Here is a 24,747-nt window from a genome sequence, read left to right on the forward strand (position 1 = left end):
TTTCTTTTATTTTGGTATATATCTTTTCCCTTTCACTCTCTCTCTCCTCCCCCACCCCCATTATTTTGGACCAACTTCTCTAAATCAGAGAAAACATTTGGCTTTCTGAGTCTGGATTATTTCACTTAGCACAACAGTTTCCAGTTCTATCCATTCAAATGCCATGATTTCATTCTTCTTTATGTCTAAGTAATACTCCATTAACAGCTCATTTTTTATATCTATTCCAAAACTTTCAGTTACAATAAGTACCTGAAAACTGTCCTGAATAGTTAGAATATTCATAATATTGTTTTCATTCCAAACTTGTAAACTAGTATGTTGTCTCTTCAGGTAGCAAATATAACTTGCTACTAAATTTCCTACTGTCTTTTTTTACTTCATTTATTTATATTAAATTCTTACTTTCACTAGAATTTCAGGTCTTCTCTAGGGATACAGCTAGAGATGGAAACAACAAGTTCCTAAACAGGGGTAACTGCAGTGTAAAAGTTGTGTTGTGGTTTGGATTTTTAATGTCCCCTGAGAAGCTCATGTGTTAGGCAATGCAGGAGTGTTCACAGGGAAATGATTGATAAGATTGAGATGATAAGAGATATAGCCTCATTGGTGGATTAATCAATTTGATGAACTAATAATTTGAAAGAACTACCGTGTGGTAACTATAGGCAAGTAGGGCATGACTGACACAGGTTGGTTCCTGGGGAAGTGACCTTGGACAATATCTTGTCCCTGGCTCTCCCCTCCCCTCCTCCTCTTCGTACTACTACTACTACTACTACTACTACTACTGCTGCTGCTGCTACTACTATCCTTATTCTTATCCTTATCCTTCTTCTTCTTCTTCTCTTCCTTCTCCTCCTCCTCCTCCTCCTCCTTCTTTCTCTCTCTCTCTCTCTCTCTCTCTTTCTCCCCACCCTCCCTCCCTCCCTCCCTCTCTCCTTCCCCCTCCCTCCCCCCCTGCCATGAGCTGAACAGCTTTCCTATTCCACACCCTTCCACCATAATGTTCTGTCTCACTTAGGGCCCAGGGCAATAGAGTCCACCAGCCATGGATGGAAACCATGGCCTAAAATAAACTTTTCCTCCTCTAATTTGTTCTTGTCAGGTCTTTTAATCACAGCAATAAAAAGCTAATGTAAACAGGATGAAATGGTCATAGTTACAGGATGAGATCCAAAATGGTTGGCTCTTCTGATCCAGATCACCTGGTGATCTAGGAATCCAACTAATCTACATCATTTTCAAAAGGAAATTAAGGTTTAATAAAATAAAAATTGCTAATTCAGGGACCAGATGATAGTATATTCTAAAAGCAATGTTAGCAGGGAAAGGGGGAAGAAAGCAAAACCACGATGAAGGACACACCAACCTTTAATGCCTGGTTTCTAATTTGAGGAAGGTGTTTTGGGAAACAAAGTACACTGACTTTCCAGTTCATGTGGTTGCCAGCTCCTATGGCTAGAAAGCATGTGCAGCCATTCTGTAAGATAGGAGCAAGACAGTGGTTGAGTGCCCTGGAGTTAATCCCTGATATCCCCCACTCCCCACCCCAAAGAAAGAGAGAGAGAGAGAGAGAGAGAGAGAGAGAGGTAAGAGCAGATAGCATGAGGCATGTTGAATATGAGTTGTCTGTGAGAAATCCAAGAAGATATATTTACTGTGCAGTTAGACATAGGTCTGAGACTCAGGAGAGATATTTAGGCTAGAAATATAAAACTGTGCAATATCACCACGTGGGATTTATATTATTCTATACCCCAGAGTCTAGAGGACCAGAACAACAGACTTAACTGTGATTACAAATTTTTAGGGACTTTAAAAATGTCTGTGGACATGGCCACATAAATGTTTATAGTAGCTCAGTACACAATAACGAAGCTAGGGAACCAACCTAGGTGTCCTTCAACAGATGAATGTATTAAGAAAATGTGTTACACATACACAATGAAATATTACTCATCCATAAAGAAGAATGAAATTATGGCATTTGCCAGTAAATGGATAGAAATGGAGATTGTCATGCTAAGTCAAACAAGCCAATCCCAAAAGATGAAAGGTCAAATATTCTCTCCAATATGTGGATGCTAACACACAATGGGTGTGGGAGAGGGGGGAGAAGAGAAGTTCATTGGATTACACAAAGGAGAATGAAGGGGAGGGATGCGGGATAGGAATAGGAAAGGCAGTAGAATGAATGAATCAGACATCACTTTCCTATGTTCATACATGAATACATGACCAGTGTAACTCCACATCATGTACAACCACAAGAATGGGAAGTCATACTCCATGTCGGTAGAGTGTCAGAATACACTCTAATGTCACATATTATCTAAAAAGAAAAAAAATAAGGAAATAGGGAGAAAAAAGTCTGTGAAGGGGTTGCAGTTGCAGCTCAACATTAGAGTGCTTTCCTAGTGTATGTGAGGCCCCGAGTATAATCCCCAGAAACACACACACACACACACACACACACACACACACAGAGTCTGTAGAGAAAACTTTAAAGATAGATTTAGATCAATGTTTTAATAAATAATATATTTTCTCAAATTCAAATACATAAAAATAAAATTAGTCTAATGAATTAAGCATCTGCCATTCAGTTCTGACAGACACTGAAATATTCACAACATAAAGTATTTTTTTTATTTAAAACAGCAAAGAAACAGTGATCTTTAGATTTATGATTTAAACTCATTTATACAATTCTACATTTGTGTGTCAAACACAGGGAGATACTTTATAATTTTAGCTCTACTAAGGGAATAATGTATTCATTGATTGAGGTGTGAAAAACCTATTTCCATAACAGCCTTTATCTATTGCTTAAAGTAAATATTAAAGCTAATATGACAACTGGAGGACAAAGGCCAAGCAGGTTGGCTAGTTTTATGTCACTATAACAAACACCTGGGATAGTCAACTTGTAAAGAGAAAAAGTCTATTCTGCCTCAGGCGTTTGGATGTTCCAATTCATGGTTCATTGGCCCCACTGCTTTTGGGCCTGTGGGGGCAGAACATGATGGTAGGAGCATGAGGCAGAGCAAAGTGACCTTCACCTACTGGCCAGGACACAAGAGAAAAAGAAAAAGAGGCCAGGGGTCCCACACCCCCTTCAAAGGCACTCTCCCAATAACAAGACCTCCACCAGGACCCTCCTCTTAAAGGTCTCATCATCTCCCATTAGGATGGGAAATGGGGACCAATCACCAGGCTTCCAACACATGGGTCCTTGGGGGACATTTAAGATGCACACTGCATAGTTGAGTGAGTGCATCAGGTCATAGGAAACATTTTTAATCAAATTCAATGTGAATTCACATATTTTCATAGTAACATTTGGGTGGAGGCACAGTAAATTACAAAATACCCCTAATTTAAACATTTGCCACAGAATGAAATTCCAATTAAGACTTTTTTTCCTGGCAGGATCACTGATGTACTTCAAATAGAGTGCAAACTGAGGTAGATGTAATGTACCATACAAAGTACCCTTAATGACTCCCCCAGTATCCTACATCTTTACCTCTTTGGAGAAAGGACTTTCCACCCCCAGGAGTTCTGTCATTCAATCCCTGGATGAAAATTAAAAACCACAAGAGAAACAAACGAAATCCTCCTCCTCATCAGAAACAAACAGATGTGCTTGGCAAAAGTCAACTGTCCTTGACCTCTGGGACAACCTTTTATTTATGGAAACTGTGACATCTAGTTCTTTTATCATTCATAACCCTCTCCTGCACAAAGGGTTAAAATGCTATGTATTTAAATTAAAATTCAAGAAAACAGTCAGTGTGCTCCAGTTATCAGTAACGGAGGAGAGGGGACTGAGGGAGAAAGGGAAGGGAGGGGGGAAGAGGGGAGGGAGGGGAAGGAAGGGAAGGAGGGAGGGAGGGAGGGAAGAAAGGGAAACAAGGGATGAATAAAGGTCCTACTTATATTAATGCCCAAACCACAATGGCTCTGAGCCCCCATCTGCTCATATAACATTTCCACCACCTCCTCACCACCTCCTTGGAGTCCTAATAGAGATACCTCCCATTTGCTCACAAACCAGCCTGCCAGCAACAGTTATCAGACAGCATCTGTTCCCTTTTCCTTTTGGCTCCAGCAACTCCGCTTGGGTGACCTCAGTGAACTCCTCTTTGTGAGAATGCCAAGTTCATGCAAAGATGTCCTTGCCTTTTGCTTCTAAAGTGACCTGATTGGCTTCAGCTTCTATGGCAGAAGATGAAAAGAAATGGGCTTTCACCTGCAAACCTGATTCTGTCACCTGGACAACGCAGCAGTGCTGGATCTGCTCAGAGCCCACAGTCTTTACTAAAAAGAACTTAGTGGGCTGCTGTCTCTCTCCTGTTCCAAGGAGACCAAACTCTCTTTTCTGGATGGGCTTAGAAAGAGATGCCTTGTCTTCCCCTCCACCAATTGATCTCTCACTTGAAACTGCTATAGTTGAAAAGAATACACTCAGGTAGAGGTGTGGTGAGCCGTTTCTGCAGATTATGGTCGCCATTGCAAGATGGCGCTGGCTCCACTATGGTCTGTAACAAACAACTCCTTGTTTGGGAGAGTTGGTGCATGGTTTCTCAGCACCCTGTGAGAAAGTTCCACGTGGCAGCTTCGTATTGGGGCTTGGGATGCTTTATTAAGGCTGGGAGGGGCATCCGATCAGGAATTAGAAGAAATATCAAGGGCCTGAATAAACTGCTGAAAGAAGATTCCTGAGTTGCGTCTTCCTTGAGGGCAAGGGGTCGCGACATAGAGGTGTATAACTTCCTCCCTCAACCACAAAATGAAACTTGCAATGTTTCACACGGTGCAAGCTGCCAACTTCTTGATTATTAGGTCTTTCATTTGGAAAATAAGGCAGATAGAGTTTCATACATGGAACAGACAACATCTAATGCAGAGATGTAGTGAACCTATTACAAGAGTGTGATGAGGAATGTGCACACAGTTGGTCCTCCACAGGAAGGCATTAGGATTCCTGCAAAAATGCAAGATTAATTGACACAGGAGAGGATTACAGTGTGCAAAATATCAAAATCCTACTCAGCGACGAAGTACTTTTTAAAATAAGGGTTATATAACATTGAGTTTTCAACACATTTGGGGAAATGGATCTGTTATCAATCATTCAAACTATACCCATGTTTGTTAAAAAACAAATCACAATTTTGCCAGGAGTATACCTATGTATAATGATGATCCAGTTCTATATGAGTGATTTTGAATGCTACTTATAAATAAAGAAAAACACATTTATTTCTGAATTAAAGCTTTACATTTCTGTGTGTGTCAGTAGATAAACTGCTTAAAAGCCTGAAATATTTAACCACTGGCACCTTTCTCATGAAAGTGTTTTTCAAATAATTCTACTAATCCTTTTCATATCATAAGCTAACACTTATTTTATTCCTTTTTACTTAAGAAATAATAATGACTTTTATTTTTAAAGGCAAAGAAATAGTAAGTAGGAAAGCAAACAGTGACCCATTCAATATAAATTACAAAAAAAAATTAGAATGAAATGCAAAAACTAATTATGATGGTGAATAACCAAGATTCTGTAAAGAAAGGGAAAAGAAAGTAGAAGTGAGTTAAAGCATTCTTTCAATTGCTATATAAAGCAACATTTTAAACCACTAGATTCCTCCCCCCAATACTTCCCCTTTCCCTCCCTACAAACAATAGATTTTGAAAAGAAAGAATGAAAGTGCACTCCTATGATTCTAGACTCGTCATTTGTGCGATTGGATTTGGGCACTTTAGTTCTGTTTGTTCAACTTTTTGTGTTTCCCATGAAACATCAAAATACATGTCTCTTTTAGGTATTAATGCCAGGCTATTAAAAAGCTAGTGGAGTGAATTTCCCTTCTTTCTCTTTAAAATTGTGAGTCTTAATAGGTTGCTTTGTGAAGAATTTAAAAGAATACTCTAACTCAATTTTCTTCTCCTTTTTCACATTTATACTTAGTTTGTACATGTATGTGTTACATATATGTGTGTGTGTGTGTGTGTGTGTATATATAAAATATACATATGTATATATATAAAGTATACATATGTATACTTTATAATTCTCAGGATAAATTTTATGCATGCTGGGAAAAAGAAAATCTTTTCTGAATACATCTTTCAATATTATCTACCTCATTATCATCTCTTTAATGATACTAAAGGTAACTCTAGCTCATCTTCATCTTCATTTTTTATATGTCAAATAACTACACGGGTGGAGCTATCCCCAATATTTGTCACCTATATTCTGGGTTTCCCTCACCTCTGCCTGTCTTCTCTATGTTTTATTCTTTTCCTTCTCATTTATTCTTTTTCCCACTTTGTTCCTATCATTGTTATTACATTAAAAAAATGGTACACATGTAAATTTTTTTTACAAAGAATAATAGGCTAGAACATGCCTTGCTCATGTTGTGTTGGGCACTCCTAGGACCCCTGCAGCTTACGTATTGTCCAGCTACTGCTCCAACTTCCAAGTCCTCTGACACTCCTGTTTTATCTACCAAAGATGATTATTTAAAGAAATAATTAAATATCTGTTTTCACAAAATATTTCTAATTCACACATCTTTATTGAAACTCGTACAGGTTGCCTTTCTACTAAAATTTTTCTCAGAAATGGGGCTCTGAGGGAATTGGGCACTGTACTGATGTGGGAGTAGAATTAAAGCCCTGTGGAGCAAAAAGTGAGGGTGGCAGCCCTAAGAGCAAGAGCTGCGTTCTGAGACCAGGATGCAGAAAGGAAGGTCAGCTCTCCTGAATTTCAAAATTTACCTCAAAGTCAGTCTTGAGCACAAAAATAAGAGCCCTGATTTCAACACCCAGAATTTGGTGCAATTAGTGCCACACATTAACTGTCTTGATTATCTGGGCATCTGTGATACAGTCTGAATGCCCAATCAGCATCTTAAGATTGTAATTATGGGTGAGAGGTTCTACAAGTTGACTTAGAAAGGAAACACTTTAAGATAATTAGTTGTTTAGGAGCTATCTGGATTAAATATACTTCTGCTGTTGTGAGTTCTTAAGTGGGATAGTGATATTGTGGATATGGTTTTTTAATAGTCCTTTGGTATTCAAATATATATTGTAAAATATTTATTGGTGATATGAAATGTCTGAGATTTTATCGAATATAATCTGGGGAAATAGAAGGGATGTGGAAAAGGAAAAAACAAGGTTGGTAATGGCTAATGATTATCAAAACTAAGAAAGAAAAATATTTTATTGTATCCCCACTATTGTATTTCTTTCAGATTTTACATAAAAAAAGATTCAGATGATATTATATGAATGCTATATAAAATTGTGTATTCATACAAACAAAATCAATCACATATCTGTGTGTGTGTGTGCATACACACACACACACATAGATATATATTAAACATATTCCTTCTTCCAATCATTAATCAAGCAAGCCTAGTATAATATATAGTATTTTCAACAGAAATCTCTCTCCTTTTTCATAAACAAGATGTCATGGAAATTATGAAGCTGCTTGTTCAATGGGTATTAATGAACTTACATTCTCTGTACTAGGAGACATTAGTATCAAACTCATGAATATAAAATGCCAAGGCAGAAAGTTCACAGCTGTGAGAGGGAAGATTTTCTAAGCAGATTACCAAAGGGAAAGAATGTTGTCTTCTTGATAGGTGAGAGACATAAACACCCAAATCAACTATTCTGAATAATGCCAATTTGCCTGCAAAGGGTCCTCGTCACATAAGATGGCAGGAAGTGGCATGATGATGGAAATGATATTGGCAAATCAACAAAAACAAAAAAGAGCATGAACTGCATAGTATTTTTTTTCTTTAGTGCGACATGCAGAATATTCCTGGTAAAGAATTTACCAGGCCTCAAAAGTCTCAGAGGTCCATACATCATTTTTTAAATGCAAATAAGTTTCTTTGCCCCACTTATTTTATAATGCATAGCTAGGGTTATAGGACAAGCTTTTTCATTTCTTTCTTTTATAGCAAATATTCATAAATAAAATAATGTGTCTTGGAAGCAGAAACCTTGAAAGATCATTTTCTTTTACAGTAGGAGTAGCTTATGTTAAGTACTTGTGTTAAGGATGCATTTTCTTTAAAGATAAAAGTTGTGAATGTTGTCAATATGAAGCCTGCTTTCTTCTCATCCTTTTCATAGGCACTGCAGACAATCTTTCAAAGGTTAAGACAAAGGTCAGTGCCAGGTTTCAAATCTTTATCTTCTGTTCTTGTTTCAATTAAAGGTAAAGGATGAGTCTCGTCACATGAGATGGGTAATGCTGACCAGTACAAAAAGCTTTCTCTTCTACAGACTGATGATGTAATGTACTTTTTAACTGAATGTTTAATGATCAGGAGAATTTTGTTCATCAGTACTTCACAATGTAGTGGTAGTAAAATAATCTTCCAAACCCAACAATAACTTACTCTAGGAAAAAAAGGAAGGGAGGAAGGAGAAAAGCCTTAAAATGGTAATTTTTGGAGAAATTGGCACTTTTTACAATAATACTTAGCCACTGAGGCACATGATCAAGATGGCAAGAACTGAGTTTTATACCATCATCCCCTTCAGGTGATTTTGAAAACTACCCATGAATAATAGCAGCTTTGTGAAAGTCTAGGAATCCTCAGAAGAAGTTCCCCTATACCCTTGGAACAAAAATAAATCTGCATATACATTAAAGAGGACAGTAAGACAGTTTCACTTTACCTTCATTATTCCTTTGCCAAGTAACATAGTGCCAAGAGAGGCTCTCTTGACCCATTTCCCTCCCATAGGGGAAAGTGAAAGCATAGTGAGGGTGCACCTGCTCCCCCAGTCATGATAGACACAGATCACAGGCCTACTTCACTCTCACCCTGCTAAAAATACTGCTGTGATAGATGTGTATGAATAGTTTGGAGAGGCTAGAAACAGGAAGGACAGGCTGAAGATCTTAATAAATACCCTGCAGACTCCATCAGGAAGCTCACCCACAACCTTGTGGAAAATCTTGCATGCAGAACCACTCCCCAACTAGCCCACAGATACCTTTGATGCTTCACACAATAGTCCCCCACATTCGCAAGGACCAGGTCCCCACACAACCACCACAAGTGGGAAGGCATTTGCAGAAAGCTTGTAAGCACACATAGTCATCCAGCTCAGTTCTGTGGGGTTGAAATAAGGCATACATGCTTGAACAATTCAGGACCCACCTAGGGAAAACAAATGTGAGACTCAGCACCTAGCCAGGGCTTGCAGGATAAAGAGAATGTATAGAATCTTAAGAATTCCTACCCTAGAAGGAACAAGAGGAGTGGAACAGGTGCACCTATAGAATAGGTCTAAATGCCTCAGAATCCCTAGCATAGCTGACTAGGGAAGTTGTTTCCCTCTCAGAGCCAGTCAGTTAAGACTGGAGAAGATGACTACTTCTTCAAACGCAAAGGTAGCAACACAAGACTGCAAGGAATGAAAAGCAAAAACAAACAAACAAAAAAAATAAAATATAATACTACCAAAGAATGTTCCAATAGTCAATTTCAGAGAATTGAGTATCTATGAATTGCCTGACAATTCAAAATAATAATTCTAAGGAAGCTCAGCAAGCAACTCTAAAATATAAATAAAAATCTCGATGGAGTCAGAAAATCAATAATAAGTAAAACAAGTAGTAAAATAAAGAGATAGAAATAATTTTACAAAAAAAATTCTGAAGATGAAGGATAATATAATGTGATTGATCAAACAAATGTGATTGAGAGTAACAATAGCAGACTTGAACAAGCAAAGGAAAGAATTTGTGAATTTTTAAAAAGGTCATTTGAAAACAACCAGTGAAAAGAGAACAAGGAAACTGAGAAGAAAACCTACAGGATGTATTTGACATCATCAGGAGAGTTAACATTAATATGTTGGTAGTCTAAGAAGATTTAAAAAGAGGGTGGATTTTTTTTAAAGAAATAAAGCTGAAAACTCCTCAATTATAGGAAGAATTACAGCCATCCCATTGCATGAAGCACAAAAGTCTTCAGAAGTTCAATTCAAAGGAAAATGTACTCAGACATTATAATCAAAATGTCAAAAATCAAAAACAACAAGAAAATGATGAAAGCAGCAAGAGAAAAGAAGCACACCACATATGAGGGACTTTCATAAGGCTATCAATGTGTTGTCCAGAAGGAACACTGCATACCTAGAGAAAGTGGGGTGATATATTCCAAGTGCTGAAGAGTAAAGCAGCCCTTCAGAACTGGAGGAGAGAGACGATATCAGTAACCTGGCAGAAGAGAAAGCTTTTGATTCTCCTCTACCAGTGGATATGTGGAATAAACACCTATTCATGGTCAGTTTTCTCTGAGATTCCAGGCAACTGGTACATCATTTGCATGAAATGGGGAGTGAAAGTTGAGGCACATGTAGGCATAACCCACATGTCAAAGCACTGTTCCATAGAGTAAGAAAAGGAATATCCCCAACCTTCAGCTCCTCCATGTGTGGAGGAGGGTCTGGACCTCACATACATATGACCCTAACTCTAAGATTCCCCATGGGTTGTGTCTTAATTCATCAGCTTCAGAAGTGGAGGGGATTGGGCATACATGGATCTCTATAGATCAAACAAGTGGCCATTTAAGTGGTCATGCATATCTTGGACATTCGTATGCTGGAAGCACTGCCTAGGAGAGATTTTAAAAATGCATCCTTCTGTTTCTTCCAAGAGGGAGTTCATGACACTCTTCCCAGGGCTATTTGGTGACCTGATTTCTAACTAACACACATTGGGGAGTTGAAGAAGCAGAATAATGTTAGCCTGCAAGCAGTCTATCAAACAGATCAGCACTTCCTATGCCTTCTCCCCATGTTTGCTCCAGTGATAACATCAGGTCTGTTAATCATTCCTAGAATAAGAATGTCCACACAATGAGTGCCCTAACTTTTACAGCTTCCACCCAAAGGACTGCATCTTAATCCTCCTAGTTCTAGGAACAGAGGTGACCAAGTATATGTGAGTACTTCAGGAAAAAAAAAAAAAAAAACAGCAGTTTTATATGAGCATACAACACTTCCAGGGACTTTATCCCCTGAAAGTAGTAGAGAAGGGACTATAAAAATACAGGTCCATCTTTCTCCCCAGAGTGGGTTTAAGCAATGCATCAATTTTTACAGCTACTTCCAAAGGGACTTTATCCTAAACTTGGCTCTAACAGCACAAAGACAGAGCATATGCAAGTCTATCTAGATAAAGAGAAAAAAATAGTTTTAAACACGTGTACAAACACTTTTATGGGCTACACCCTCTTGAAGAAGTGTAGAAAAGTAGCAAGAATGTCCTGCTTCAATTTCATCTCTACAAGGGGCTTATAGCACATATTTCTAGTGGCTATTTAACATCCTGGCTTTTAACACAGTTGCATTGAGAAGCTAATGGGATAGATGATAACCTTCTAGCAACTTGAGCTGAAATTCAGCACTTCTTGAGCCTTTTATTGACTTTTGCTCCAGTGATAATTCCAGGTCTGCTCATTTATTCTTTCTGGAAAGAATTTGTCCGTATACCAAATGCCACAACTCCTATAGCTTCTACTCAAAGAATTATCTCCTTACTAGCCTAACTCTTGGAGTTGATGGGGTTTTTCATTCCAAAGTGGCCCTACATCATTAAAAAAAAAGGAAATTAACATAAAATAGGCACATCTTCAGGAACTATCTACCCAGGAATAGACTGTTCAGGCTGAATGTGAGTATAGGTATTTACCACAAATCCTCTCCCCAGCTTAGTGATAGCAATTGAGAAATAAATACCTACACTCAACTTCTCTGTGAAGAAAGAAGAAACTGAAATATTATCCAACCCCTCAAGCTTTCCAGCTATATCTAGAGAATCTGAATTTGACTATATCAGTCTCAGTATTCTGTCAAGATGTGGTGCATGCCAATCTCCAGGAAGCTAACAACAAAAACAAAAAATCAACTGCCCAAAGTAACAAACCATTTGAGAGGCATCTTAAAAATTTCAGGTCGTATGAACTGATGAGATTCTTCTTCTTGAGGACAATCTGACAATACTGAGAGAGGTGGTAATCTTATTTAAACAAAAAGAAACATAGCAACAACAGAGAGAGAGAGAGAGAGAGAGAGAGAGAGAGAGAATATCAAGGAACATGATGAAACAGGAGAATATATTCCAAATAAAACAAAAAGATACATTTTCAGAAAATGACCCACATAGACAAATGTAATCTACCCAATAGTAAATAAAATAATACCATGATTAAAAATAATCATGGTAAATACATTCACAAGGTCAAGACAGAAATGCAAAAGCTAATTTTAAACTTCAATAGACATAGAAAAAATGTAAAAATATCCAACAAATCATAGAGCTGAAGAATACTATAACTGAACTGAAAATTCAAAAGATGGAGTCAACTGCAGATTAGATCACACCAAAGAAAGGATCAGTGAAGTAGAAGATAGATCACTTGAATCTAATCTGAATGAAAAGAAAAAAATACTGAATGAGAAAGTGTAAATAGCTTTAAAAAATAGGAGAAACCATTAACCACGACAATAAATGCATCCCTGGCATCTCAGAAGGTGAAAAAAGAGAATAAGGAACAGAAAACATGCTCAAAAATAATGGCAGAAAACTTCCTCAGCCAGGGTAAGGAAATAGAAGTCCAGGTTCAGTAAACTCAAAGGACAGCAAATAAAATGAATCTCATAAGATCCATATCAAAATATAACACAGAGTATTAAAAGTACAAAGGGGAAAGTGAATAATAACAAACAAAGGAACCTCCATAAGATTATCAGTGGGTGTTTGTTTAAACTGAAACTTTGCAGGCCAGGAAGCAGTGGGATTATATACTCAAACTCTTGAAGGGAAAACTGCCAATCAAAAATATTGTAAGCAGCAACAATGTATTTCAAAAATACACCAGTCAGAATAATCATCATCAAGAATACAAATAATCATCAATGTTTCAAAGGATGTGGAGAAAAAGGCGCACTTTTACACTATTCATGGAATTACAAATTTAAACAATCATTATGGAAATCAATATGGAGGTTCCTCGAAAGACCAGACATGCAACCACTGTATGATCCAACTATACCTCTCTTCAGTATTTATCCTAAAGAATTCAATCTATCATATTATAGGGATACATGCATACCCATTTTATAATAGCACAATTCACAATATTAAAATATGGAACCAGCTTAGGTGCCCATCAATGCATAATGAGTAAAGAAAATGTGGTATATATATATGTGTGTCATTTGCAGGAATATGGATGGAACTAGAGACCATTATGTTAAGCAGAATAAGCCAAACTCGGGAGGTCATGGATTATACGTTTTCTTTCATATGCAGAAGCTAGAGAAGAAAAAAAGATAACAAAGACAGAGGGAGCAAGGATTCCCTTGAAAATCAAAGTGAGATTAGTAGAAGAAAGGGACCAGAGGATGGGAGGTAGGAAGGGAGCAGGGAAGAGATAGGGAGTGATACTGAGCAAATAATACTGTTATATTGTATGCATGTACCAATATGCAACAAATCCCATCATTATGTAAAACTATAATTAACCAATAAAAATGTAGAAAAAGAAAAAAACAGAGTAATTAAGACTTTCTCAGACAAACAAAAGAGTTTATCATCACGAAACCTACCTTACAAAAAATTATAAAGAGAATTCTTTAAGATAAAGAAAGAGAATGATAATTAGTTACATAAAAACATATGTAGCCAGGTGCCATGCACTTGCCTGTAGTCCCAGAGGATGGGCAGGCTGAGGCAGGAGAATCCTAAGTTCGAAGCCAGCCTCAGCAGTTTAATGAGGCCCTAAGCAATTTAGCAAACCCTGTATTAAATAAAAAATAAAAAGGGCTGGTGTTAGGATGTTGCTCAGTGGTTATGCATCCCTGGGTTCAATCCCTGTTACCCACCCTCCCCCCAAAAAGTATAAGTAAATATAAAACACTGGTAAAGTAAGTACATTGTCAACTACTTGGTCAAATTCTTGGTAAAATGGTGGTAGGTAAGTCAATTAAATCTCTAGCATACAGATTAAAAGGCAAAACTTAAAAATAGAGTTGAATAATTTGTTAAGATATAAATAATAAAGGATGTAATTTGTCACATTAAAAAAAACATAGGAGAAGGGAAATAAAAGTATAGCATTTGTGTATGCAAAGTTAAGTTGTTTAAGTTAAGGATAGCCAGTTATGGGATGATATATAAGCCTTAGAATAACCATAAAGGAAAATTTTATACTAGATATAAAAAAGATAAACAGAAAAGATCTGAACCAAACCACTAAAAAGTATATCAAACCACAAAGAAAGAAAGTATTAGAGAAAGAAAGGAACAATGAATCTACAAAACAACCAGGAAAAAAAAAAAGGCACTAGTAAGTCCTTACCTATTGAAAATTACTTTTAATGTAAATGGGTTAAACTCCCGAATCAAAAGGGATAAAGTAGCTATCTGGATAAAAAGAAAGAAAACACGACATAACTACATGCTACCCAAAACAGACTCACTTCACCTTTCATAGAATTAAAGTGAAAGGATGGGGGAAAATGATATTCCATATAAATGAAGACCAAAAGAGAAAAATAATATAGCAATATTTATTTTCAGACAAAATAAATCTTAGGGCAAAAACTCAATAAAGAGACAAAGGAAGCTGTGATGTAACAAAAAAGGGGTCAATTTATCAAGACGATATAACCATTGCTTCAACAGATCACTGAAGTATATAGTTGTTTTCTTTAAAATATATTTTGAAAAGCAATTAAACTTAAGGTAGACCAACCAAAGATAGAGACAGAGACAGAGAGAGAGAGAGAGAGAGAGAGAGAGAGAAGAATCAAATGAATAAATAAATAAAACTGAAATAAAGCAGGAGAAATTACAACTGAGGACAGAAATACAAGAGTTTGTGAGATACTGCTGTGTACAATTATATGCCAATATTGGATAACCTAGAAGAAATGGATAAATTCTTAGGAACATACAGTGTACCAGGACTGAGTAATACAGAAGTAGAAACCATGAGCAACAATAAACAGTAAAGAGATATAATCAGTAATAAAAAAAAATTCCCCAAAAGAAAAACTTAAGCTCTTACAAACTATACAAAACATTAAAAGAACTATCAAACCTTCTCAAATTTTTCAAAAAACTAACTGGAAGAAGAAGGACTTCCAAACCCATTTTCTGAGGCCAGCATTACCTGTTATTAAAATACATGAAAATGGTAAAAGAAATTGATGAAAAAAGCAAATAAACAGAAACATATTACATGTTCAAGGACAGAAAAAAATTAATATTGTCAAAATGTCCATACTATCCAAAGTGATCTATCAATTCAATCATATCTCTATTAAAATTACTATGGTACTTTTCTGAGAAGTAGAAAATACAATCTTATATTTATATAAAATTACCAAAGACCCTAAAGAGCTGAAGCAATTTTGAGCAAGAGCAAAGCCATGGGTATCACAGTCCCTGGTTTCAAATTTTATTATAAAGCTTTAGTAATCAGAAAAGTATGGTACTCACTTAAAATAGACATATAGACCAATCGAACAAAACAGAGAGCCCGGAAATAAACCTACATGAAAGTTAATAACTAAACTTGGTAACAAAAGTACCAAGAATATACAATAAAGCAGAAGACGAGATATTATCTTCACTAAATAGTGTTAGTAATACTGGATATTCAAATGCAAAAGAAAAGAAAGAAGGAGAGGAAGGAAGGGTGGGTGGGTCTTAAGGGTCTTCATGTTATCCCCCACAAAAAAAGTCAACTCAAAATGGATGTAAAACTCCTAAATGAAATAGAGGAAAAGCTCCATGACATTGGTCTTGCCAATAACTTTTTATTTTGAACACTAAAAGCACAAGAAATGAAACAGAAACAAATGGGGTTTTATCAAATTTAAGAAGTGCCTACATTGCAAATTAGGCAATCAGGAAAATGAAAAGGCAGCTACAGAATGGAAAAAAATCTTTGTAAACCCTGTATCTGATATGATATTGATATGGAAACTATATAAGGAACTGAAGTCAATTGCAAAGACAAATAACCAGATTTAAAAGTGGGCAAAAGACCTGAACAGACATTTTACAAAAGATGTATGGAAATTACCAAGAGCTAGATGAAAAAGTGTTCAACATGACTATTCATGACTATTCATCAGGGAAATGCAAATCAAAACCAGAGTATAATATCACTTCTTGCCTGTTAGGAGGGCTATCATCAAAAGATGAAAAAGATAACAAGTATTGGTGAGAATGTGGAAAAAGGGAACTCTTAAACATTGTTGGTGGGAATGTAATTTGGTACAGATGTAGTGGAAAACAGAATGGAGATTCCTCAGAAAACTAACAATAGAATTACCACATGATCCATTTGTCACACTTCTGAGCATTTATCCAAGGGAAATAGAATCACTACCTCAAAGACATATCTGAACTCCCATGTTTAGTGCAGCATTATTCACAATAACCAAGATATGTAGACAATCAGAAATGCCCATTAGTGGATGAAAAAGAAGATGGTATTGTGGTACACACACAATGAAATGCTACTACTAAAATTTCAAAAAGAAGAAAACCTTAATTTCATTGTCCAGGCATGAAATAGACATGAGTTTCACTTCACCCATTCCTGAGGTTGTCCATTTCAGTCTCTTCTCTGACCAAATGTGCACTGGCGTAAGGCCCATAAACAGATCTACTACTCAGACAAACACTATCAGTACCAGCATGTCATGTTACCTAGAGAACTTTCCAAACAAGTACCCAAAACTCATCTAATGTCTGAAGAGGAATGGAGGAGACTTGTTGTCTAACAGAGTCTAAGCTGGGTTCATTATATGATTCATGACCCAGAACCCCATATTCTTGTCTTTAGACTACCTCTACCAATAAAAGCAACAGAAATGAAATATATCTGGAATCATCAATTAAATATATCACAAATTTAATGTCTATGTGTATATAAGGTAGTATTCAGTGAATACTTAAAAAATGCACAAATCATTCGTCCATACCTCTGTTTGAGCTGTGTTATTTAGAGCACCAGCTCAGTTCAATGCAACTGCAGGTAGGTTATTGTAAGGTGTTAATAAAATTTCTCCTAGTCAGTTTTTCTCTTAATATAAGTGCCTGTTTGACATTACCTGTTACTTTTGTTAAATAAAGTTTGCATGTTTGATTTAAAAAAAAAAAAAAAGAAATCCTCATTTATGACAACATGAATGAAACTGGAGGAAATTTTAAGAGAAATAAGCCAGACACAGAAAAACAGATACTGCATGACCTCACTTCTATGTGGAATTGTTTAAAAGTCTAACTCATACTAACAGAAGCATGTGAGCAGGGATTGGTGAGTGGGGGAAATGAAGAGACATTGGTTGAAGGATACAGATTTTCAATTATAAGATGACTAAGATCTAGGAAGAATGTACAGTATGGTGTTAATAGTTAATAATAATGAATTAAAATTTCCTAAGAGACTCAATTTTAAATATTATTATTATGCATTATACCAAAAAAGGTAACTATGTGAGGTGATGGATATGTTTGTCAGTTTGATTGTGATAATCATTTCACAATGTATACATACATCCAAAATACCATGTACATGTTAAATATATACAATTTTTGTTTGTCAACTTTCCTTTATTAAATCTAGGAAAATTGTTTTAAATCATTTTTGGCCAATATTTCCTCCACAAGACAAGAATCTGGGTGGGTGAGTAAATGCACTTGTATGTGCCGGGGACATCTGGTTGTACATCACCTTTGAAAAACAAAGTGAAGAGTTTATTTTCAATGATAAAATTTGATTATCTGCCTATTTCATTTTCTACTCCAACACTCTCCTATATTACTTGGGTGTTAGTGGAATGAAGTAATAAAAGGCAGGCTTACTGAGGATCAAAAAAGGCAACTGGTTTTAATGGACTCTCACACAGAAATGAGTCTGCAGCCCCTAAACCATTTTTACTCCTCTTTCTCCTACTTAACTATTATCTGGCATCTCACCCCTCCGTTTATCCATTAACACATCTACAAAAACAGGATTAAACAGAGCAAGGAGCACACTCATCCTGAACTGAGCTACCTAGGCACAACAGATTGAGGAAACAAAGAAGTCTTTTGCTCTCTGTACTTAAAAAGTTTTCTTTCTATAACTAAAATCAGTTTATTCTTGGACTTACTAATTTAAGTTTTCCCTTTGGCAAAGAATAACTAAATTCTGTTCATAGGCTAAGTAATCTACTTGTTATTAAATCTATAACCAATGGGCCACAACTTCAAATTGTTTCTGTAGTTTTCATACATCATGCAGAAGTGACTTTGCTTATTACTAAACTATGAATTGAGGTAAAATACTAGCTTTAGAGTTTGGCGTCCCTATTACATACAGTTTTGTTATTATCTGATGCTCTCTATTTATGTTATTCTCATTTTTTCCAATACTGGAGAAATCCTGAGTTCCAGAACTTGACAATGCTTTGCAAATACTGGAAATTCTCTGAAGAGTTTAATAAAAGATATACTAAAACCCGTTTTAATGATTCTCACAATAATAAAATTATTCATACTTAGTGATCAAATAAGTAAATAAGATTAGATATTTATGTAAAATGCTTTTTTAACAACCACATGAATTTCATCAGGCCAAAGCTTTGATGCTGTTGAAAGAAATTCACCACTATATTTAAGAGCTGAGATAGCAAATATGCAGTCCATGACCAGATAGTCCCTTGGGTATTGGAGCTGAGACTTTGTTCTCATTAGCTCTGACTAAATGAGCTTAGCAGATCCAAACAGATAATGCCCTAGATATATCAGGATATAGAAAATGAGTCTCTTAGGAGTTGAGTTCAAGTAATAAACCAACAGAAGAAATATTGGAATAGCCAAAAAATTATTTTCTATAAATGTACAGAAGTCAAATGTTATTTATAGAGTCATTGACAATATAAAAGAAAATCCAATGTACTTTTAAAAATCAAATGTGATTTTATAATTCTTTATAAAACATTATCTGTTGAAGAAAAGATAAATCTGAATTGCATTTTCATACACTAAGTCTTTCAAACAAAATCTAATGAATATGCCAAAAGGTCCTCATGATACAGTCTTTATTTATTGTTTGCTTCTTGGTATCTGTGGAACCAAACTTAGGTCAGGGACAGTCTTGACAAATGCTGATGTCCTTAAACTTGGATGTATAGATTAATATCCATAAATATACACAGAAAGGCCTAATGTTAGCAAACTAAAACATGTAGAATGCGCAGTCTTTTCACTTCAAAGATGCTGCTGAATCATTTTAAAAGATGGATTCATTGTGTAGCACCTAACACCAATACTCAGCTCTAGGGATATAATTTCCTGAATGAATGAATGCAAATTAAAAACCATGTACATTACAGTAATTTTCATAATGCCCCCATGAGTCAAGACTACCCATTTTTAAAGACATTTAAAGTCTTTAAGAACAAAATGTAAATAAAAAATAATTTTAGTGCAAAATATTACCTGTTTTCTTAGACTCATATGCCGGCATTCACGTTTTCATACTAGAAATGGATTTCATTCTGTCCTTGCATTCAAAACACACATTATGAGTATGTGTTGGGGAAGAGTGGACTTTTGTTTATTCACTGATATTTCCCAAGCACAATGAACTGAGTTTAGCACAGAGTAGGCACTCAACCTCTGCCAATGAATAAATGAAGAAATAAATTAATCTGTGAGAAACAACTTGATTCGGTACTAAACTGAATGAAGAAGTGATATACTGCTCCAGAAAATGTACTTCAAATATCCTTATCTTTATTTAATCTGTCACTTGTCACTGTCAGAAATTCCAGATTTCATTTCTGTGTCCTTCCAAGCACTGCTAAACTAGGACTTTTTCTGATAACTTCACAGCTGAAAAAAAATGGCCTGCAGAACTGGAAAGAATCAAGTATGTCCCTTTCTTTACTGGAAACAAGTATTTTTTAGGCAGAGGTCAGGTGTTGTCCTCCATCATCCCACTCTTCTAAGAGGCATGCTGTAACTCCTGTGTCAGGTTAAACCTGATGTTTTATTTCTTTCCTTTGCCTCTTCTTACCTATTCTCATTTTATTTTGATTTCTCGTACTGGTGAAAGGCAACTTTCCCATCTCCCCATATGGGCTAATTAGCCACTGGAGCTCCACCAGGCTGCCATTTTCCCTCAGATTAATCAAAACATATTCCTGATCTTAGTTCCCCAAATAAAACATCAGTTGGAACTCTTAATAGCTGTTTAATGGAGGATAGTACTAAGAATAATTGTTTTCTCTTAGTTCTGTGGCCACTGAAGAGTTTGTGTACTTCACAGGCATTGATTCAGAGATAGAAGGGTAAACTGGAAACAAAACATACGGTGCTCAAAGGGACAAAATGATAAATATCTATTTTTGAGCTAATTAAAGTTAGTAGAAAGTGTTTGTGATCTTGACATTTAATACAATTTATTGTATATTTTCATTTTGTCAGTACCTAGCATTTAAAAGGTAGACTTTCCTTAATCCAATTAAATTTTTAAATTTGTATTTTGAGGAGAGCACGTAGAATTAAATAATAAGCATACATTAAATGAAAAGCAAACCTTGTCTGTGGTTTAGAGGGGGAGGAAATGTGATGTTTCTGCAATTTTCTACAAGCAGATAGAAGAAGGAGAGAGAAAATCTAGGCATTTTTTCCCCAATAATTAGCATCAAGAGAATTTGCTCAATTTCCTTTGTAGAAGATCAGTTTTACTTAAAACTATAGAGTTAGCCCAGCAGCCCATAGTATATTTCAGCTAGTAGTGGTTTCAAAACTGCCTTTTTGTTGGTGTGAAGGGAAGAAGAAAAGGGAGGGATTTATCCTGCTTCATTGCATAAATAAATGAGGAATAGAGAGATAAACTTGCATTTATCATTATCTATTTATAAGGACAAAGCGCTTTAACTTCCTACAGTAATACTGAGATTTGTCTAATACTAACTTCTTTTGAGTTTTATGGTTTACTCCCCTGACCTGAAGGAACCAAAATCATGGATATATCATAGCTTGTTATAAGTAGATGTCAGTCACCTCGATTCCACACAAAGAGTTGAAATGGCAGGGAATATACTGATCCTCTTTCAGAGGAGACTTAGAGCCTGATCTTAAGAGCCAAGGGGATCTAAGCTTTATGGGGAGTTAATATTAATACAATTTCTAGACAGAAATAAAACTATGATCAGAGAATGAATTATTAAAAGTACTAAGCAAGCATTATTAAAAAAAAAAATACAGGAGACCCGATTCCTGGTCTTTAGTTGTATGTGACCATGATGGGATGTTTGCTGAATTCATTCATACATTCAAAGATTATGAATTGAGATCCCACTACGCTACATGCTCTCTTCCATATACTGTAAATACCACAAAGGATAAGCCCCTTGTGAGGACTGCTGTTAGTTCAAGATCAAGAAAACTGCTTCCAGGTTCTAAGGGTTAGCCAGCTTCTTTGTATCTGAAGATTGTCTTCTAACCGGGAAGGTTTCACTCTTCCAGTCATAGACACAGAGTGGCACAATGACAGGGGAGAAAAAGAAAACCCCTCCCCTACCAGATTTGCTGAATCCGTTCTGGCAATCAACCTCCTGTGGTCATCAAAATGTATCTGCCCACGTTCATCACTCATAAGTTAATGTTTAACTTCATGGTGTGTAGTATATATTCTCTAAAAACAGCACTTTGGCTTCAGAGTTAATTCTACTTAACAAAATGCTAGACAAACTATTGACTATGAATATTTTCTGCTCCATCTCCTGAATGGAAGTGAAATCTGAGGAAAGCTCAGATTTCACAACAACACCTCTGCATTTTCATTCCTCTCGCTTCCAACAGTATTATTAAAATGAATCAGAAAGTTAATGACATCAAACCATCATTCCCTCAACATCTTCCAATCTTGAACTATTCTTTCTCTATTAAACAATCTCACTCAGAGCTACCAATCTTTATATGAGAAATGTCGGAGTATTTTCTCCAGGATATCTATTTTAGAGTACAGTACTTATTTGTCCAATATTACAGTTTTCATGTCCTTTTAGGAGAACACTTCGAGAATTAATATAATTTTAGAGAGTAAGAGTTTTCATAAGACTTCAAGCACCCTGTAATTTACAGGACTTGAATATCAGAATCAGAATCACTAAAAGGGATGTTTCATCAGCACATAGCACTCACCTACAAAGAATGTAATATGAAGAAAGAAACAAGGAGGAAGAAGGAAAAATATTCCTTTCCATTTAAGGTAAAGTAGGAAAGTCCCACGTAATGATGGTCTTTAAAATGCCTCCTACTTATATACTAGAAGCAAATAAAGTCATCATACAAGAGATACATGTGTGCCCATGTGACTACAGCACTATTCACAGTATCCAAGAAGTGGAATCCATCTAGGTGCCAATCAACAGATAAGTGAATTTTAAAATGGTATATACACACAGTGGAGCTTTATTCAGTCATAAAGAAGAATAAAGTCATGTCATTTGCAGGAAAATAGGTGGAACTGGAAGTTATTATTTTAAGCAAAATAAGCCAGACATAAAAAAATAAGTATTGCATGCTTTCCTTCACAGAGAGGGAAAAAAATAAGGTGATAGGAAACAGAAGAGGAACTAGGAAAGGAGAAAGGAACTGGGGAAGTGGGGAGAGGGGAGGACAATGACAGTAGTAGGGAGGATGGATACAATAAAAGTATGATATATGCATATATGGAAATGTCACAGTGAAACATTTTATACAATTAATGTGATTGGATAATTATAACAAAAATCAGGAAAAAAAAATAAAAGGCAAAACATCGCTGGGTGCGGTGGTACACACCTGTAATTCCAGTGACTTGGGATGCTGAGGCAGGAGGATCATGAGCTCAAAGTCAGCCTCACTAAAATGAGGCACTAAGAAATTCACTGGGACCCTGTCTCTAAATAAAATACAAAATAGGGCTGGGGATGTGGCTCAATGGTCAAGTTCCCCTGAGTTCAATTCTCAGTACTCCGCCCCCCCCCTCAAAAAAATCATGTGTGTCAATCTAGCTGTATGTACCAAAGTATAATAAAATATTATCTGTCACCATTAGAGAGTGTCTAGTCTTATACCTTTGTTCTTCTTTACTCTCATTGTTTAATTTCCTACTGATGCTATAACAGATTACCACAGATTCAGTCATTTAAAAGAACACAAATTTATCTTAGCGTTCTTACAGTCAGAAGTCCAAAATCCATTTCCCTGAGCAGGTGAAGGCACAGCCGGGCTCATTATTCTGGAGTCACTGAGAGGAGAGTCTGCACTCTTGCAGCCACTTCTATTCCTTGGCTTTTGGACCCTTCCTCCATCTTCACAGCACATGGCTGCAATGTCTGTTTCTGCCACACATCTCTCTCACCTCAAGTCTCATTCCTCCTGATTTTCTTTTTTAAGGATCTTTGAAATTACAGTTGACTAACCCAGATAATAGAGTAATATCTCCTTATTGAGACCCTTCATTTTAATATATTTGCAAAGACCCTTTGCCGAATAGAGTAACAATCAAAGGTTCTGGAAAGTAGGATGTGCAGATTTGGGGATGAGGGGGCATTATTCAGTCTAACACACCTATATAAGACTTAGTTTTTTTAAAAAAATATAATGCAATGGGGCTGGGGATATAGCTCAGTTGGTAGAGTGCTTGCCTTGCATGCATAAGGCCCTGGGTTCAATCCCCAGGACCACAAAAAAATTATAGTGCAATAAAATATATTTATGGGAATACTTCTGAGCATAGTTCCATCAATTTGCAATGCAGAAGGAAGTCATATCCTGTAGTAACTTAGGTTTTGTAAAACTGAAATCTGAGTTATTTTCTCATGAACACTCAAGTGTCAATTGGTAAAAGCAAAGAAAGTTCTTTTTTTCCTGTTCTTCCCAATATTGACAAAATAAAACCTACAGCTTGGCATTGAGTTTGTACAAAACATATTTTTGAAAAATACTTTCCCCAAAGAACCTCAGAAGAAAAAGGGAAGATCCATTTTTCTGGAAGAGAACATGGTATCAGGGCGTTTTAGATTCTCACACAGAGCTGCCAATCCTCAGCTCTCAGGTAACAGGTGGCAAGGTGAGAACAAGAGAAAGACTAGAGAAATGATGCACTGTGATGAATTTTCCTAATAAGTAAAATCTGAATCCCTCTCCAAGAAGGTGAGATAATCACCCCCCCCCAACACACACAAAGAAAACCTGTGAGTTCTCAAGAGTCAATCCACATTATTCAGTTATTCACATCAGACCCTATAAGGCCTCCTCTTCAAGGTGAACATCTGCTCCTGGGGTAGTGAATTTCAGACATGTACCAGGAGCCTCAGGAGCCTCTTGGAATGCCAAGAAATTGAAAGAGGCCATAAGGGGGTTGCCTCCAGACAGCCAGTGAGACTGGGGCATAAATGTAAGAAAGTTACTAGTTAATTAACTTTGAATATGAGGCATCCAAGGTAGTTTCCTCTGTATCAGAGAATGAACTAGAGGATACATGAAGCCTTGATTCAGTTTTAAGAAAAAAATACTGAGATAAGAAACAGATCATCAAGAATTACAAAATGAGCCTCACCAAACAGGGTATTGGATATTAGTTTTACAAAAATAAATTGAAT

The 24,747-nt window shown here is 36.2% G+C and overlaps 1 pseudogene; it reads left to right on the top strand.

The window, feature by feature from the left end:
• Nucleotides 1–8,298: 8,298 nt before the first annotated feature.
• LOC143398169 (cyclin-dependent kinases regulatory subunit 2 pseudogene) lies at nucleotides 8,299–17,016 on the top strand (annotated as a pseudogene).
• Nucleotides 17,017–24,747: the final 7,731 nt, after the last annotated feature.

The sequence above is a fragment of the Callospermophilus lateralis genome, chromosome 4 (genome assembly GCF_048772815.1).
Source record: "Callospermophilus lateralis isolate mCalLat2 chromosome 4, mCalLat2.hap1, whole genome shotgun sequence".
Lineage (NCBI taxonomy): Eukaryota > Metazoa > Chordata > Mammalia > Rodentia > Sciuridae > Callospermophilus > Callospermophilus lateralis.